Source organism: Hesperophylax consimilis, chromosome 13 (assembly GCF_061612785.1).
Source record: "Hesperophylax consimilis isolate HC1 chromosome 13, BYU_Hcon_1.0, whole genome shotgun sequence".
NCBI lineage: Eukaryota > Metazoa > Arthropoda > Insecta > Trichoptera > Limnephilidae > Hesperophylax > Hesperophylax consimilis.
The window spans coordinates 3,176,556-3,194,836 of NC_142848.1; the positions used below are offsets into that span (position 1 = coordinate 3,176,556).

General features: G+C 33.7%; 1 protein-coding gene across 1 annotated transcript in view; it reads left to right on the plus strand.

Annotated features, from left to right (window-relative positions):
• Ptp36E (protein tyrosine phosphatase 36E) overlaps positions 1 to 18,281 on the plus strand; it is a 625,696-nt gene that overhangs the window by 478,437 nt on the left and 128,978 nt on the right. The window lies entirely within an intron of this gene.

Genomic DNA, 18,281 nt, shown 5'->3' on the forward strand with positions numbered 1-18,281 from the left:
CTTCTTCAAGGTAAGCCAGTCATATATTACATCATTCGTTCGGCGTCATCAAGGTAAGCCAGTCATACATCACATCATTCATTCGACTTCTTCAAGGTAAGCCAGTCATACATTATATCATTCCTTCGACGTCATCAAGGTAAGCCAGGCATAAATCACATCATTCCTTCGACGTCATCAAGGTAAGCCAGTCATAAATCACATCATTCCTTCGACTTCTTCAAGGTAAGCCAGGCATAAATCACATCATTCCTTCGACGTCATCAAGGTAAGCCAGTCATAAATCACATCATTCCTTCGACTTCTTCAAGGTAAGCCATTCATAAATCACATCATTCCTTCGACTTCTTCGAGGTAAGCCAGTCATATACGAGTTCGGCGTCATCAAGGTAAGCCATTCATACATCACATAATTCCTTTGATTTCATCAAGGTAAGCTTTTTGCAGAGCTATCGAACTTTGCGGATAGAAGAAAAATAATATTTTTCATTATGTTGTATACAAAATATAATTTACATGGCTACAAGGTAGTAAGGCAAAAATATCTGATAAAATTTACGTTATCAATATTCAAATCCGCAGCTTTTGAAAAATGCCCCCCAACGGGTTCCAACAAAACGTTTACAATACTCAAATGCTATTTTAAACGTCCACAAAATAAATAAACACATAACTTAATTTACACATCAGATATCACAGACGTAATAACTCTGTTCTGTAAAGTGAAACCAGAGGGTCCAAATAAATGTATTCATATCACGTCTGTTTGGCCGTTTGTTGGCTATTTGGCACGTTTTAGAGCACCATTTTTAAAGGGGGGTAGTTCTCATCACTGAACACATAACCGCTAGAAGTGTGATCTGTACAGTAAAGAAAGCTCTTGTCGCAAGTTCTCATAAGACTTTTCAACTCCTAGGCCCCGGAAACGCTGATCATCTATTCTAGAAAGAGTTTAGGATTTTGATCCATAACACTTATTTCTTCAGAGTTTTTTTTTTTTTTTTTTTTTTTTTTATTTGGAAAACCAACAGTTATAATAATTACAAAGTATGGTGTATTAAGTGTTAATTATTTAACCAATAATAGGTTTTCACTTAAGTAAGTTCCTTAACAATAACTAAGCATCAGCCCACCAATCGCTTTATAACTTCGGGGTGCCTATTTACCTCTTTTAGTCAATCACTTGTGACGGTCTCCGTGATCTAGGGGTAATGCTCTCTCCTAGCAAGCCGGAGAACGCGGGTTCAACTCCGGCGTGCGCTTGTAAATTTTATTTGATTATTTTGTGTTTTTTGTATAATTTACTCATTTAAGGCGATGGACTACGTCGTGTAATATTTTAAATTGAGCCGCTATCAATGACAACCCTTACGTAGATGGCGATAAGGTTTAAATTCCCGCTTAACACCATCCGCCTGTTTTGATTTATGTAAGAAAAAAACATGGCCAAAAAGTGCCTTTTATTTTATTTTGTGGATGTTCAGGCATAAATATTTATTTTTTTTCGATCATTTTATAAATAACTTAATTTGCCACATTACACAATAAAATCATAACCGAAAATGGGTTCGTAAATAGGAGATTTTGAACTCTAAAGCAGTTTTTCATAGGCTTTAACATTATTTTTTTCTTGGCTTATAAAAAAACTTTTATAAAAAATACTCTATCATTTCAAAGGCCAATATTTATTCTACTCGCAGTATTTAATTAAAGCATCTGAAACATTTCTAGGCGACCAAATTTTCAAACCAAAAACACATGATTTTACATTACTACGTATGGCATCGCCTTAAAATAATATATGGCATATTTGCGGCACGTTCCAGAGTGACAAATATTGTGAGTATCGCTCTAGTGAAAAACTAGCATGCATGATCGAAACGTTGCTTGAAATGGTTTTAGCTGTGTTTGGTGAGCATATCTGAGTAGCCAGGTACTTTCCCACCTTCCTCTTTGCCATCCCTTTCCCCGACCCAATACTTCCAGCCTCACAACATATCCCAATTGGGGATACCATGGTCTCATTGGCTTCAGGCGATTGGGAGCAATTGGGACTCTGGTACGGTTCCGCATAAGAAAAAAATGTTTAATTTACGTACATGGACACACCCTCGACATACTTCTATAGGTTTATCTGGTCGGTGGTCCCTAACAACAAGTATTTGTTTCGGTCAAAGCCCATAAGTTGGTTGGGTGACTCTCCCAGAGGTGCGATTCTAAAAAAACGTGGCAGGATTTCAGACAAACGGCCAGAGATCCGTTTCCCCCACCGGCCTGTTAAAAGAGTTGCCCGAAAAGCGTTCCATTGTTTATCTAGTACGAAGTTTAGGGCCACTTTAATATTTTGGACATTACATGTAATATTTACAAGTATAAGTAACATTCCATGTGCCAGTTTTCTCAACAGAATTTTGGTATCAGCCTGATGCTGTGTCTAAGCAATTAATATTATCTAAGGAGTTTATAGAAAGTATTTGGTTATTGGTAGAAAAAATTGAAAAAAAGTGAAAAGTACATTGAGTACATATAGATATTTGACTATGTATGAATGTGAATGAAGCTAGTTGTGTGTGTCAAGAGAAACATTTTGTACATGTTCATGCAAAAAAGAGTAATGTTACGAGTACGTCATTTACAATACAAATATGTTACAATTTAATAATCATTTTATATAATATAATACATAGGATGCACCCCCAAAATTAAGCTGAGCTTGTGTTATTTTAATATTATTTTCATTTGTTTGTGTCTATGTTATCGAATACATTTTAAAATCATTTAAACTATCATTTATATTTCGGAATCTTTTTCGTAATGTATAATAAGTTGTGTTGCTTTCCATCCTCCCTGCCCACGGCTGCGGGAACACAGCGTGATGATGTTTTTTATAAATTCAAAAAACTTATAATATTGGTGATTTTCTCAACTACCATACTAGGCTCATGCCCGTATTATGGTAGTTGTACATGATTTATGTAAGAAATTCATAATTTTTTTTTGTAGAACAAATAATTATTTATTATTATTTATTATTTATTATTTCATTTTATTAACGCCTAGAAGGCTTTTACATATACATGTTATGGGTTTTGTTGTTCAGTAGCATTATAAAATATTTTAATTACATAGCATAATAAATTGAGTATGAACTTACATAACAATGTGTAGGGTTATTGTTATGGTGTTATTATTTTATAAACATAAGCAAGCAAAGTTTATTGTACAAAGTACGTCGGTTGAATATTTTACAGAACATAGGTTAAACTAATACATAAACTTGAGAAAAATATAACAGATATAGGTAGGTAGTTAAGTAGATACAATTCAAGATAGTTACGGTGTTATTGGAATTTGGACAATGAGTTCGATAAGTTTATATAAATATAGTGTAGTTACAAGAGTACAATAATGTAAGTAGGTAATACACACAAGACAAGTAAGTTTGTTATTAGTTATTATTATTATAAAGATAAACACTACAGTTTGTTGTAAACCATCTTTGTAATCATCAATCTTTATTTTGCCCGATTGGGAATTTTACAAAACAAAGCTTAGTTAATGAAACAATAAAATATGCGTTTGAAAAAAAATTATGAATCTGTTACAAACATTCTAGTATACTGTATTTTAGTTTGTATACTGATTGGTGATGATAAACATCAATTGAGCTATACTTATTACCGAGTATGTGAAGTCTTTGAATAGGTGAGTTTTGAAAATAATTGTTAGCAGATATGGGAACATTATATAGAGCGGTCTGTCTAGTGTCGCGCGTAGGTACACGGAGCGATATAAGACTCGTCAAATCAATGGCGTCCAGTCTGCCATTCGAAATTTTGAAAAGAGATACTAAGTCGCACACTGTGCGTCTCAATGATAAATCGGTTAAATTTAGTAAGTTCATGAGGAAAGTGTAATTAAGATATTCGTTTGGAATTCCTAATTTATAATTAATAAATCGCAGAAATTTATGTTGCACTCTTTCAATTTTTAATTGGTGAATCTTATAAAATGGAGACCAGATTGTTGAGTTATACTCTAGATTACTTCTAACTAAACCAGTGAATAGCAGTTTGAAGGAATTTATTAATTTAAAATCTTTCGCTGTCCTTAATATAAAACCCAAACATTTCATGGCCTTGTTGGTTATTTCGTTTATATGAGGAACAAATGTTAGTTGCCTGTCAAAAATAATACCAAGATCCTTAATATTCTCAACTCTTTTTAGGAAAATGTTGTTGATGCTATATTGATGCGTAGTTGGATTTTAAAACATAATCGAAAAGAACATATTTTTATAAAAACCATATTAAAAATAAAGACTAAACTGATTAACAAAAAGATATTTTTAAGTAAATAGAAATGAAAATATAACAGTAAGATTAATCTACATTCAAAATTATACCAATTATTACACAGGTTAATGATGGTACGTACCTACTTATCTAGAAATGTACCTCTTGTCACTTTGACACAGGTTAATCATGATGCGTACTTATCTAGAAATGTACCTATTTATGGTCACCTTTAAATTTAGTGATATAAAAAAAATATAAATAAATGATAGATTATTTTTAGCAACTCGTGTATTCTTTAAAGAAAGCTCGCCCCTTTCAAATAGCCAATGTTGAACACGGTTAGTTAATGGGGATATAGAATTAATTAACTTTATATAAGTATTCAATGCATTACATATTTTATAATAACAGGTTTCGATTATTTACAAAACGTAGGTCATTTTAAAAAGTCGGGATTAATTACAGTTTCAACTGAGTACATAATATGTTTTGTTTATTGATATTTTCAGACTATAAAAATGATTAAATCTTTAAAATTTTACTAAATGCTTACAGTCATAGTTTAAAGTGAGGATTCAATTAACAACACGTTTTATTCAAGTTTTTACTATTATTATTTTTATTCAATTATTACTAATTTGTCGGTTATTGGTATTTTCCGATTATTAAAATTTTTGATTATTTGAATTTTCCGATTTTTCAGTTTTTAGATTATTTCGATTATTTGCCTACATGTTTTGAATTTTTTCGACCGAAGTTACGTTTTATAGGTGGCATGGTTTCGAAATCTTTTAATAGATGGGGTGAGAAAAGGTGTGCAGACAATTGGCTTTTCAGATCTGAATACTAAACAAAGAAAAATCTAATTTCCATACATAACGAGGGTCTAATACCAGAGACATCCTGAAAGCATTTTCAAATCGGGACCAATAATTGCGTTTTGTATTTATACGTGTTGTTCAATCCGCTTGGGACAATTTCTGTAGCGATAAGTCTTGAAAATTTAAACCTCTTTTACAGAGATAAAAACTGACTTTCATATATATTTTTTAATGTTAACAGTTTTGTTTCCACACATATTTTTTTTTGATGTTCTAGGTTTGAAGTGAAATATCTTTTTGATTACTTTTTTTTTGTATTACCTGTATTTCATTTATATATGTTTCATGTGCGTTTCCCCAGATTTCAATCAAATAGTTTAAATGTGTATGTACGAGACTATAATATAGACTTTTTTTAAATTTTATTTGGTAACAGATATGATATCCAGCTAAATACGCTAATTAAGGGGGTGATTTTATCTTTAATATCTTGAATATGCTCTTTAAATTATAAGTTTATCAATGCACAGCCAAAGATATTTCTCCTGTATCAGGATTTACAGGTTGTTCTATTCAATTTTAGGGTACATGAGGAGGAATGATTTTACGGGTTGAGCTTAAAATCATGTTTCATGTTTTTTAATATTCATAGTTATTCATTCATTATTTTAAAACTGTCTGGAACAGCTGGGAACAGTTGGGTAGTTTGAAAATGTGGCACATTAAGTATAATATACCAAATAACAGAATATATATTATATGTTTTAATTTAGTAAGAATGTTGGGAATATTTTAATAAAGATGAATAACGGAAAAGTGTGTATGAGTGTGGACGTGGAAAAGAGTGCATTCTACGACAAAGATGAGGCATTCCATAATTTCTGCTTAGCTCTGTGATGAAATATGGCATGATGTTTAGATAATTTTATTGCAGAATTTTTCAACTTTTTAAAAGAGTGGAGAAATAGTAAGGCAAAAGTATCTCGTTATATTTTTTTTGCTTTTATTGTCATTTTCTCGTTAAAGGCGAGTTCAAGCTTCGTTTTACTTTTTTAATTTTATTTTTTGTGTAACTAGGTACTTCTCTCTGTGAAAATAGTTTCATACAAAAATATTGTACGTGAATTATGTTCTCAGGACCGAATTTGGTGAGTTATTGTTTCAATTTGATGAAATCGGTAATAATTTATTAAAACCTAATTAGATTTATTATTTGTGGCAATGTGTAAACCTTAGTTCTACTTGGTACCCTTCTTGGTATCCTTTACTTCTTGGAGTTACACTTATAATAATATTTTATAAAAACCTTAAGATTATGCTTACGTTTGGAACGGTAGTTTTAATTCCATTTCAGTGTATCTATTCTTCAATCCAGGTCGCTCGCAATCGCCGTCGAAAGTACATACATTGGTCGAAGTTCTTATTTTTGAGTCTCGTCGAAGGTAAATACTTACATACGCCAAACATCAACTCATCAACCACTCGTTGATCGAGTAGAATGACTTCGTCGAGTATCGAGATCCTGAAGTCTATTCCGATCTTATAAAAGTTTTTACATTGAATACATCTTCGGTTTTGACTTTTTTTTTAAAAAATTAACAAAATTGAATTAATCCACACACTCTAACTTGTGAATCTTTGGGCATTTATTGCACGCCTTTATTTTGTTGCTGATACGTTTCCAATTAATTCCATCTTTTGGCGTCCAACTTTGAACCTAAGCTTTCCTTAATTCTCTCCGTGTATGGCGATCTTTAGCGGCCCCCATTAATTCGAAACCACCAGTTTTTTTCAGATCATCAAGCCATATCACGTATGTAGGCTACCAATGCTTTTTTTCAATCCGTCACTTTGTTAAAATTGTTCTTGTACCCTAAATTTATTGCCTGATAATGAATTCTCTCATTTTATCACGACCGAAATTACCACCTGTGAGTTTTACCTCTCGGACTAATTTTTTATCTTTTGTAACAGCTCACAGAAATCGTTGTGTCTCCCTTATTACCATGGTGAGAAATTTAATCTTTCAATATTCCATTTATTTGGATTCTTCGGTGACATAATATGGCATATGACCTGTGAGATTGAGCCTTGTGCTGTAACCTCTTCACCCTCATTGCTAATCCGGGCCTGTATGCAAATAGAAACAAGGTAGATATGGCCCGTACCTTATCACAAAAGATTGAATTAAAATTCCTGCCACTCGCACCTTCACATCACATTGTTCCGTGCTTTTAAATTCCTGCAACGTTCGCTGTATCTCGTGTATCTGCTGAAGGTACAGATAGGTACAGAGCAGGTATCAGGTACAGGGTAAGTACCGGGTAGCAGGTACAGGGTAGGAACCAGGTAGCCAGTACCGCCACAAAGGGATGTATGCTTGGGTGGAGATCCCTCAAAGAGTTCCGCAGCATTCTTTTGCCTCCTCTCTCAAAGGAAAAAGCTAAATAAAAAGAAGAGCAGCCATGAATTAACTCTTCTGTTGAAATAAAAGAGATGAGGCAACTGATGAGTTTGTGATTTAATTAAAGGGAGGTGTAAATTACGGACGGGCATCCACGAAACGTTTTCATTATCAAAAAAAACATTTTAAAATCGAACAAAGTTTAGATTTTTTCACTCTTATTCAAACGACGTTGATTGAGATGTCGAACAAGGATTATTCTTAGTTTTCGCCCCAAAATATTCACTCCAACATTTAAAAAAATAAAGCCGCAGGAGTCCCTACTGTCTGAAGCCCGTGGGACAATGGTATCCTTTTTAGGTATGTTCTGAGGCTAAATTGATTAGGGAGGGAGAGGAGATAAAGAATATTAAGGTTTTAAAGTACACAGCTTTTCAGTTGTAGTCAGACAACCAATTTCAAGCAAAATTTCGATTCTAAAAGGTGCTCTTTCACCAAGTCGATATTGTGAGTGTCTGCCACTCTGGAACATGCTAGCAAAATATATGATTAGATTTTTATGTGGGCCACAACGGAGCGCTGGTATGATGCCTGATGTATGGCAGTGAGGCTGGAACTGGACTGGCAGAGAAACGAAAGCAGACTGAGTGCTGTAGAAATGATATCCCTGAGGCGTTTTCGTGGCAAAAACACGTATAATCGTGAAAGAAATGTTAATGGGACAAGAAGTGAGAGCTGTGTGGCGGTCCATCCTCCTTACCTATGGCGTGATGGTTAGTTGTTAGTCTGTGTTTTACAAAGTCGAACCCGTTATTTGGATCTACCGCCGAGGGTTCCATGATAACTCAACACAGTGACTTTCAACATACTTTTAAAAAGTGATATAAAAGTCAATAGAAACGATGAAAATTTTTTTTTTAACCTAACCTAACCTACATAACCCAGTTAATAAAGTTTTTGTTCAAATTTCACGGCCATCTTGATACCCTATGATTATGTCTTGGCAATATTGAAATAAATGTTTCCAATACCCATTGTTTAAGACGCCATCGCATGTTTCACCTGAATATATTTATAAATAATATCGCTTTTTTAGCACTCAGACTCAAATTTTTCGACTGTAAAATAGATAGAGTTTTATTTTAAATGTAAGAGATATATAGTAGATAGAGTTTTATTTTAAATGTGAGAGTTCTAACTGCTCCCCAATCGGGTATGTTGTGTGGCTGAAGATGCTGGGGAGGGTAAGTAGATAGGGAAGAGAAAGGTTGGGAAGTACCTGGCTACTCAGATTTGGTCATCAAACACGGCCAAAGCCATTTGAAGCAACTTTACAATAATAAATGGTGGTCTAACACCAGGGCGATACTGAGAGTATCTTCCACCCTTGAACGTGCCGCAAATATACTACATATTATTTTAAAAGAGTAAATTTTGAAATAAAAGAAATTGAACATTTGTGTCGATAATTTATACGGATTCCGAAAAAATGTTCTGCTGTTGCTAAAAAATATGTTGTGCTAATTATACGGGTTTTCCAATAAGAGGTGTTATTTTGATAATCGTAAAAGATCAATGGTTTCGTTGCTTGTGTGGCACGTAACGCCGCCTTGTTGAAAGTAAACGTTGTCCAAATTAATACCTTCCAATTCCAGCCATAAAAAATCATTAATCATCTCTCGATAGCGCAATCCATTCACAGTAACTGTTTCTCCAGCCTCATTTTCCAAAAAGTTAGGTCCAATGACTCCGCCGGACCATAAACCGCACCAAACAGTCACACGTTGAGGAAAGAGAGGCTTTTCAACAATAGCTTTTGGGTTTTCCGAGCCCCAGATGCGACAATTTTGCTTGTTGACGAAGCCACCGAGGTGGAACAGGGCCTCATCACTCAAGATGATTTGCATTTAATTCACTCAAGTAAATTTTAATAATTTCAATGCGTTGTTGAAGCGTGTATCGTTTCATTTTTATCAATGGCGCAGTTTCTACTTGTCAAATGTCAAAAAATGACAGCTTCAAAAGTAACATCTACCGAAATAGCGGGCTATTGAAAATAACACCTCTTATTGGAAAACCCTGTACTCTGTGTTACTTGTTTCTCTATTTTATCTTTTGTGTCTCTTTCGAATCTTATTTGTATTTGAACTATTTGTCACTAGTAGTACGAGAGCCCACGACCAAAACTATGTCTCATAGCAATACGGCAAAAACCCTATAAAATCGTTAGATTGTATGATTCTGAACCCGACTAGGTGTGTAGTAACGGTCGAAAGTGTAGCAACTGCGTGGGAGGCCATTTCTGCTGTGTCAAAAAAAAAGACAGTCGGTATTATAGCAATACGTCTGATAGTGAAAATGTACATAGATTTTATAATTGTATTACGAAAAAGTTTGTTTTCAGACATTTTGCGCGTAGCATATAGCCTGAGCGCATTTTTGAAAATGTCAACAAATTTAGCCGACCTGTATCATAGCAATACAGATAATTTTTTTTTCAACTTTTCGTATTGCTGCCATGATTACCAAAAACCTGTTTTCAGACACTTTAAGTGTAGCATATACTCCCAAAAACGAAAATAACGTTTCGGAGTCGCCTGGCCGACGCCTCTGTTAAATGTTTTTTTTAAATTTACAGCCTTCATAGATATTCAAGAATCTCCCTTGTCTATTATATGTACTTTGACAGATGACAGATGTCATTACTTATTTCTTTTGTAAAAGTTACTCAAGTGTGCTTTAAATAAAAACCAAAACTATCAAATGAATCAGTATTTAATTTCAACAGCCTCAGCGATTGTTACGCTCCTGCCCCTTTCTTACTATTATACAGCTCACTCGCCAGCTGCTCCAAACGTTGGAACGACGCTCACTTAGTTGTCATACGTTGTGCGGTTGTGGTGGTTTAAAATGTCGGACCTGAGTTGTGTGTTTTGTAAAGAAACAACGATTGAGAAAGTGAAAAAATTTACCGAAGAGACGCTGAAAAAGTGCAAAGAAGTGGCCGAATATCGGAGTAAAAAACAGAGAGTAAGCAGGAAATCGATTTGCTCCGAAATCGAGTTGCCACGTGGTATCGACACGGACATAGGATACCATTCGGCGTGCTACAAAAATTTCACGGCTGTGAGGATTCCGAAGGATTCAAATATTTCTCACGACAATGTCGTCAGTAATGTTTTTGATGACGGTGCATCGACATCCAGAGCGATGGCTTACATGGCTTTTGCTGTTAATTTCATAAATAAGTTCGTGATTTTCACTAACGATGTTTATTTTACAGAAGAGGACGTTGAAGATCTCCCGAGCGATGTCGAGAGTGATTTCGAAGACGACGATTCCGAATCCGACAGCGATTGAATACGAGAATATTTTGTAACTTTGAATAAACCGTTTTTTTTTCAACTTCATCCCAGTTTCCTTTTGTGCGATTTATTTCAGTCCTTCAACTTCAATGTTACGGTTTCGGGTAAATTCTTTGTTAATTATCATCTAATAAATTCAGGGTCGCAACGTATTCATTGGTTTGTAACAGAAAATTCAAGATGCCTCAATACGATTTTTAAATGATATCTGAGTATCGAAAAGTTGTCTGATAGAGAAGGTGCTACACTTAATTTGTCTGATATAAATTTTTTGCACATGTGGACAACTTATTTTATCATGTGCAACAATTTTCAGACATATTGCTATGATACCGATCGGTAAAATTTGTTAACATTTTCAAAACGGTCTCAAAATTTAATGCGTTCACATTTCCGTCTGAAAATTGTTTTGTTCGCATCAAATAACCAAAATTTACTAATAAAAAAGATTTTCAGACGTATTGCTATGAGACATTTTTTTTGTCTCATTTTTAAGTGATTTTACGGGTTTGCGCTACACCACTAACGTCTGAAAAATATGTTTCCGGTATCTCAGAACTATCATTCAACTACAGTCTGCAAATCAGACATATTGCTATGATGCAGTTCGGTAAAATTCTTTGACAATTTTGAAAATTCGGTCAGATCAAACGCTACGCGGAAAATGTCTGATATTGGTATTTTCGAGTTCAGGATAATCGTATCTATCGATTTGATGCGGTTTTGGCCGTATTGCTATGAGACAAAAATTTTGGTCGTGGGCTCTCGTACTATAGAGTGAGCTTTATATTTTTCACAATTCTTTATTATTATTTTTATTTGTTTTGTTTTTCAATCTTTATTTAGATGTTTAGATTTTTTAAATATTTTTTATAGATTTTATTGCGTGGTTTTTGTAACTGGGTTTTTTCATGTAAGTGAGACCATCTGTAAAAACCCAGTAAAAATAAATTATAAATAAAACATAGGCTACGTTTTGATTCTGACAAGTTCCTTCGAAGGGAATAACCCATGGAGTCAAAACAACACGTTTTAAGATGAACGTATTTTGGTAAACCCTTCTGCTAAATAAATAAACTTTTCAATTGGTTTCGTTAAAATAAATAATAATTTTTATTCAATCATTTTATAGCATAACTATCACACTCATTTCTAACAGCATGTACGAAGAGTTTTGAAGTTTGTCGGTAATCAAATTATAATAAACAATAATTATTCGCCTGAAATACCTATACAAATTGAAAATAAATGCTGCCGACGGTAATTGAACCCACGGTCTTCTGATTCCCGGTCATCTGCTCTAAACAACAAAGCTACGTCGGCTTATTGCAAACCCGCTAAATAATTCAATATGTATTTGTATTTCATTCAAAAATTACTATTATTACATTTGTTACGTAATAATATAGTAACTATGCCGTTATTTAAGGGGCCGAAGACCGATAGGTCTCCCGGCCAAGGGGAATCGGTAAATATAGGGGAACAATTAAAAATATTGTCCCTGAATATTGAGGGAACCTGTCGATCAAAGGTGGATTTCCTATTCAAAATACTCTCCAACATACGAAAGAAGATTACTATGTTCATATGTAAAATGTAATAAACGGTGATTTTTGAATGAAACTTATTTATTTATTTCTACTTATTACAAATTAATACAAGATTTCAACTTATAACAGTATGCAAAAAAGCATGCAAAATAAATATAGGATATTTCAGAAGAGAAATTATTGCATATAAAAATTTGCTTTCCTTTGTGCTATACATAAAAATGACATTGTCTTATAAACATTAGTAGAGCAAAGTTTGAATTTGTGGAAATTTGTGCGCACGACGACTTATTTCATTTTTAATTTCGTTAATGGATTTGAAATGCTCTCCCGAGAACTGTTGTGCGTGTTTGCGAACTTTATAAATATTTCATAATGATAAATTATCCAGCTCATAGACTAAATTTTTCCACTTTATCAGAGAGCATGGAAATTTCGAAAACTATATAATTAAAATCTGCTCTGAAAATGATTTTTTGCCTATAATTGAGTTGTCATAATATGAGAGCACTTTTATTTAAATTAAATAATTAACTTCATTTTTTTACATTAACCCCGCAAAGAAATCCATTAGGAAAAGAATTTCCCTATGTCAACTTTGGGGGTGCTGTGTGGAGGTTCTTTTTAAGGAAAGGAAGAAAAGGAAGTTCTGGGGAGGAAAAGGTATGAATTAAGGGTAGGAATCTAGGGATCAATGTGTCCAGGAGTGACGGACTTAGGAGAGACCAGTTGGAGAGGTCAACTGGTCTCTCCTTCTTCCGTCACTCCTGGACACATTAATCCCTAGATTCTTACCCATTCCACCCTTTCTACCTTTTCCTTCTGAGGACTTACTCTCCTTCCTGAAGTAAAGATCCAGTAGTCAAGATATTTTTACTCTTTTTTAAATAGGACATGTTTCATTAAATATATTCGCTTATGCTTACTAATTATAATCTATTTAATTTAAGTGCGCTTCCTCTATCATTTGAATTTTCGTACCTACCTTTCAAACCATTTTAAGTTATTCTCTTCTTTTTGAATTCCGAAGTCTTAATAATAACATTATTAAATTTGACGTAGAAGTTTAGTGGCCAGGTTCACAGAAGTATCCTGTCAATAGTCCTTCGAGCTGGGTAAGCTTCTATCCATATTAAGTAGGTACTATGCTAACTCACTCGGACGATAGATAAAGCCCTATGTTAATACGATATTGACGAAATCAATCATGTATGTTCAGTTAGCCATATTTGCAAGCACGGACAATATATGATTCCGACAGTCAGTAGACAAAATTCGGTAATTTTATCGCGGCACTTAAGGTGTCAGATAAGCAGTCAATACACTACTTTTTTGGATAATGTCGTTTGTTATGCAAAATAACTGGCTGATTAACGTACGGGGGTGATCTAAATAAACTATTAGAACTGAAAGAAAACATTTATGATCCATAGACTTTCAACTAAGACGCGATCAATTCATTTCGTACCAGCCAGCATCGAGAAACAAAAGTTGTTAGTTATGACTTATGACCTCATAAACTAATTAATTCCGTTTTTACTGTCATAAGTACATGTGAACTGCCATGTAAGGGCAATTAAGATTACCTCAACGAGATAAAACCCTTCGTTTTCTAGATGCACATTCTGTCTTATGTAATATAACTAACTACGTTGTCCACTTTTTATATATCATAACTAAGTCCACTGCTATTATTAAGTAAATTACCATTGAATATTGTCTTCCACAGCAGGTGAACTGCTAGCGTGGAGGACAATATACAATATCTTTATACTATTAACGCGTTAAGAATAATAAACTAATGCAAATGAGTTAATTCGAAAATAAGACCTCGATTTCTCCTACGATTTGACCCACTTTTAACTTATTGTTAAAGTGTAATTATGTAGATTCAATTGTAAGTTAAATGCGCCGCAGGCTATTTTCTACCCATCAACTTCTCGTACTTTGGATATAATTAAGTTTTGATGGATTTCCAGCTTAATCCGAAACTATATAATTGATTTCTCAAGCACTAAACTTCGACTCTCAGTTTTCTCTTTTCGAACCCACTACTTACTCACAAAGATAAACACCGAACAGATAGATAGAATCGTGCTATGAGCGTGTTCATGTGCTTCGGATAAGTATAATTTTCCGTACTTCTGATGAAATCAATCCGATGATTTCAATGGCCTGACTTGGTCGTAAAAATCTGAAGGTCTTATTTAAAATTGCGATATCAGTTTTCATTCTAATCGGGGGAGACAACGGACTATAACCAAAAAATAAAAAAATTATACATTGTTGTTATTTACAATTCGTAAAATTTCCATTCAAAATAATTAAGGCGATGCAATGCAATGAAGTGACGAAAATCATGTGTTTTGTTTTGACAATAATCGCTAATATTATCCGTCTAGAGCCAGTGAGACTATAGAATCCCCAATTGAGGTATTTTGTAAGGCTGGAGGTAGTGGCGAGGGGATGCAGGTGGTAAGAGGAAGGTGGGGCTTTAATTAAATACTGTGAGTATCTCACATCTTGGCCTTTTTTTAGAGTCCCAATTGCTCTAAACCGTCTGGAGCCAGTGATACTATAGCATCCGCAATTAAGGTATTATGTGATACTGTAGGTAGTGGAGAGAGGAAGGAAAGGAAATAAGGTGGTGGGAAAGTACCTGACTATTCAAATCTGGTCACCAAACATGGCCTAATCCATTTTAAGCAACGTTTAATAATTAATGGTAGTCTAACACCAGGGCGATACTCAAAGTATCTTTCACACTTGAACATCTTTACATTCAAGAGAAAAATAAACATTTTAGCCAAACATATTTTCTCGGTACCTTCTATTGCCCTCTCCGCCTACTTATTGCAGTGCTACATTACATTTCATATTTTATAGATTTAAAGTTGGTAAGTAGTTAAGTGGTATAGTGCAAGAATATTTTGTGCAAAGCAACGCGACAAAAGTTGTAGAACTTTGCATGGCTGAGACTCTTGAAGTTGCAATTTAATCAAAGCTTTGTTTATGCAGTTTTAATGGCGAATTACTTGCTTAGCGGTTGAAAACTCTTCAAAGGGGGAGCCGGAAAATTCTTGCTTTTACTATCCAAAGTAAAATACTTTTTTTCAAAGCAATTCGTAGAAAATACGCGGTTATGCAATTAAAGATCTGAAGTTTTGCAGGAATTTTAAACTATACTTCGCAATTTTGTTGTAACATTTTTGTTGGGTTAGGTTAGGTAAGGTTAGGTAATTAAAGATTAGGTTGGGTTAGGTTAGGTTAAGTTTAGACAGTTAAGACAATTAAATCGACAACCAGTGGGTCTAAGACTATGAAATTGATAACTTGACAATATTGAATCAAGAGACTCAACGATTTTATATCTATATCTCGAGCACGGTTGCTTTGTCGATACCCGAACCGATATTGACACGATATAAATATGAAATCGTATAACTATGGCAACACTGGCGCATCTGTCTATGACTTTACATTCCTAAATGTCAAGCAATTAATTGACAATAAAGAATATTAACTTAAATATATATTTGCAGTCCGCATGGACATTTGACACTAAAAAGGGAGTAAATTAGTTTATGGTGTATTTAGTCACAACTACCAACTTTTCTTTTCCTGACTTTAAACGGAATCAATTGTTACCTTCTTAGATTTATTAATTAAGTCTATGTATATTAGATATATTTCAATTCTAAGAGCTTCGTTAGTTCACCTCCGTTCATTAATAGCCCAGCTGTTTTGCGTAAAGAACGATATCGTTAAAAAATTTGTGCATATTGACAGCTTATCTGACATCTTAGTTGCCGCGCTAAAAGTAACGGCTTTTGTCTACCGATTGTCGGAATCATATTCTGAGCGCGTTCGCAAATATCGCTAACTGACAAATTAAATATTGATGTGGGGTTTTATCGATCGATACTCCATTTGCCAAGCGATTTATATGCCTATTACCTATATTCGTGGTAATATAAGGCACACTAATAATGTACATATTTTTAGATTATGTATTCCTCTTAGGCGACATTAGACTCTAATAACGGGGGTTTGCTCAACGCTCACATTTTAATTATTTCTGATGAACGTATTACTAAAATCTCAAAGATTTCTAGAGGGTTCCCCATGGAACCGATAAATATAATATTTTATTATATTTAAGATAAATATAATATAATATATAAATAATATATTTTATTATATTTAAGATATATATAATATTTTATAATATAATATATAAATACTTTATTTCATTATATTTAAGATAAATATAATATTTTATAATATAATATATAAATATTATATTTTATTGTATTTAAGATAAATATAATAAAAATAGGACCTTGCGATTGAAACATTTTATTTTGAACGGTTATAATGTTTTTTTTAAACGTTTTAACTATAAAATTAGCTGTAAAACAAGATTTATTTTTTCTAGACAATGAATTAGTAACTTCTCGAGGAATCCCTCAAGAAACATTGGAGATTTTACTAATACCTTTATCATAAATAATTAAAATGTGAGCTTTGAGATTTGATAAGGAAAATTCAACCGCAGGTCTGTACAAAAGGAGTCAGCAACCAACAAGCTGCGTGACGCATATTTTTGAACATAGCCGATTCACTGGCTTTATTCTAGAGTATTGTCTTGGTTAAGTAAGAAAAAAAATTCATTGACCTTTTTAAAAAATTTTCAGAAACCGAATCAATATATCTGTCACACCAGCCCATATCGAAAATCAGAACAAAATTTTGACCAAAATTTTCTATTTAATATAATATATGTCCAGGCTTTATTTCCCTTTAATGATGCCCAATAAAAAAGGAATACCAACATAACCTGACGAAACTAATCATCGGTGAAAGCAATCGCCGGATTCCGGAAAACATATAATCCCCGGCTCATTTTTATATGTGCTTCCGCTTAACTTCGAACACTGATTTCCATTATGTTTTTATCAGCAACCATGAAATATGTGTCTGCTATCTACTAGTATGTCAGTGATACACAAACCATGCCCCAATTTTTACTATCGCTCAATGTGCATAGTAAAACAATGTTTGCTGTGCTCTTTTGCGAGCCTGGGGGGGTAAAAACGAATCTTGCATAGGAAGCTTCGCAAGACGGGACCACGCTCTTGCAAGGAAACGGGACATGCTGTTGCACGAAACCACGTGTATATTTTAATAATAATAAAACCCGGTAATTTGATTGAATTAAATTTGTTGGGAAGCTTTGTAGATGCACGCACAGATGGCGGCAAGATGGAGCCAGTGGCCAGTTGTCGCCATGGCCAGTGAGAAGGCTCTCAGACAATCTCACTTGCCCAAATTCCAATAAGCAGGCTTCTATTTAGGTCGACTATCGAGTCACCAATATAATAAATCCCTGATTAATATTAAAGAACCATTTTATTATTTAACTCCTTCCAAGACGAGTTGAAGTCCTGTTTGTGCGAACAAAACAAAATTCTAAATGGATTCTGACGAGGGTGGTAGGTTTATAACGCGTAACATCATTAAAACAATGCAGTTACTTCATTTCGAACCATATTTATATAATATAATTTTATGCGTCTTGTACACACTCTATAGCATTACTCTTTACTTCTAGACCAAACTCAAGAGCTAGTTCTCTTCATTGGTGTAAAAATATTTAAAAAAAAATCTTTTGCCATTCATGTATTTTTGTAACAATATTATCATTTTTACATATATGTTAGGTGTTTTAAAAGAATAAAATGTGAAAATACTTTATCGAGATAAAAAATAAAAAAAAATAAGTAATTTTAATCGTTAAAATATTTTGTAATTGAAACTCCAAATTTCCATTGCGGTTTATG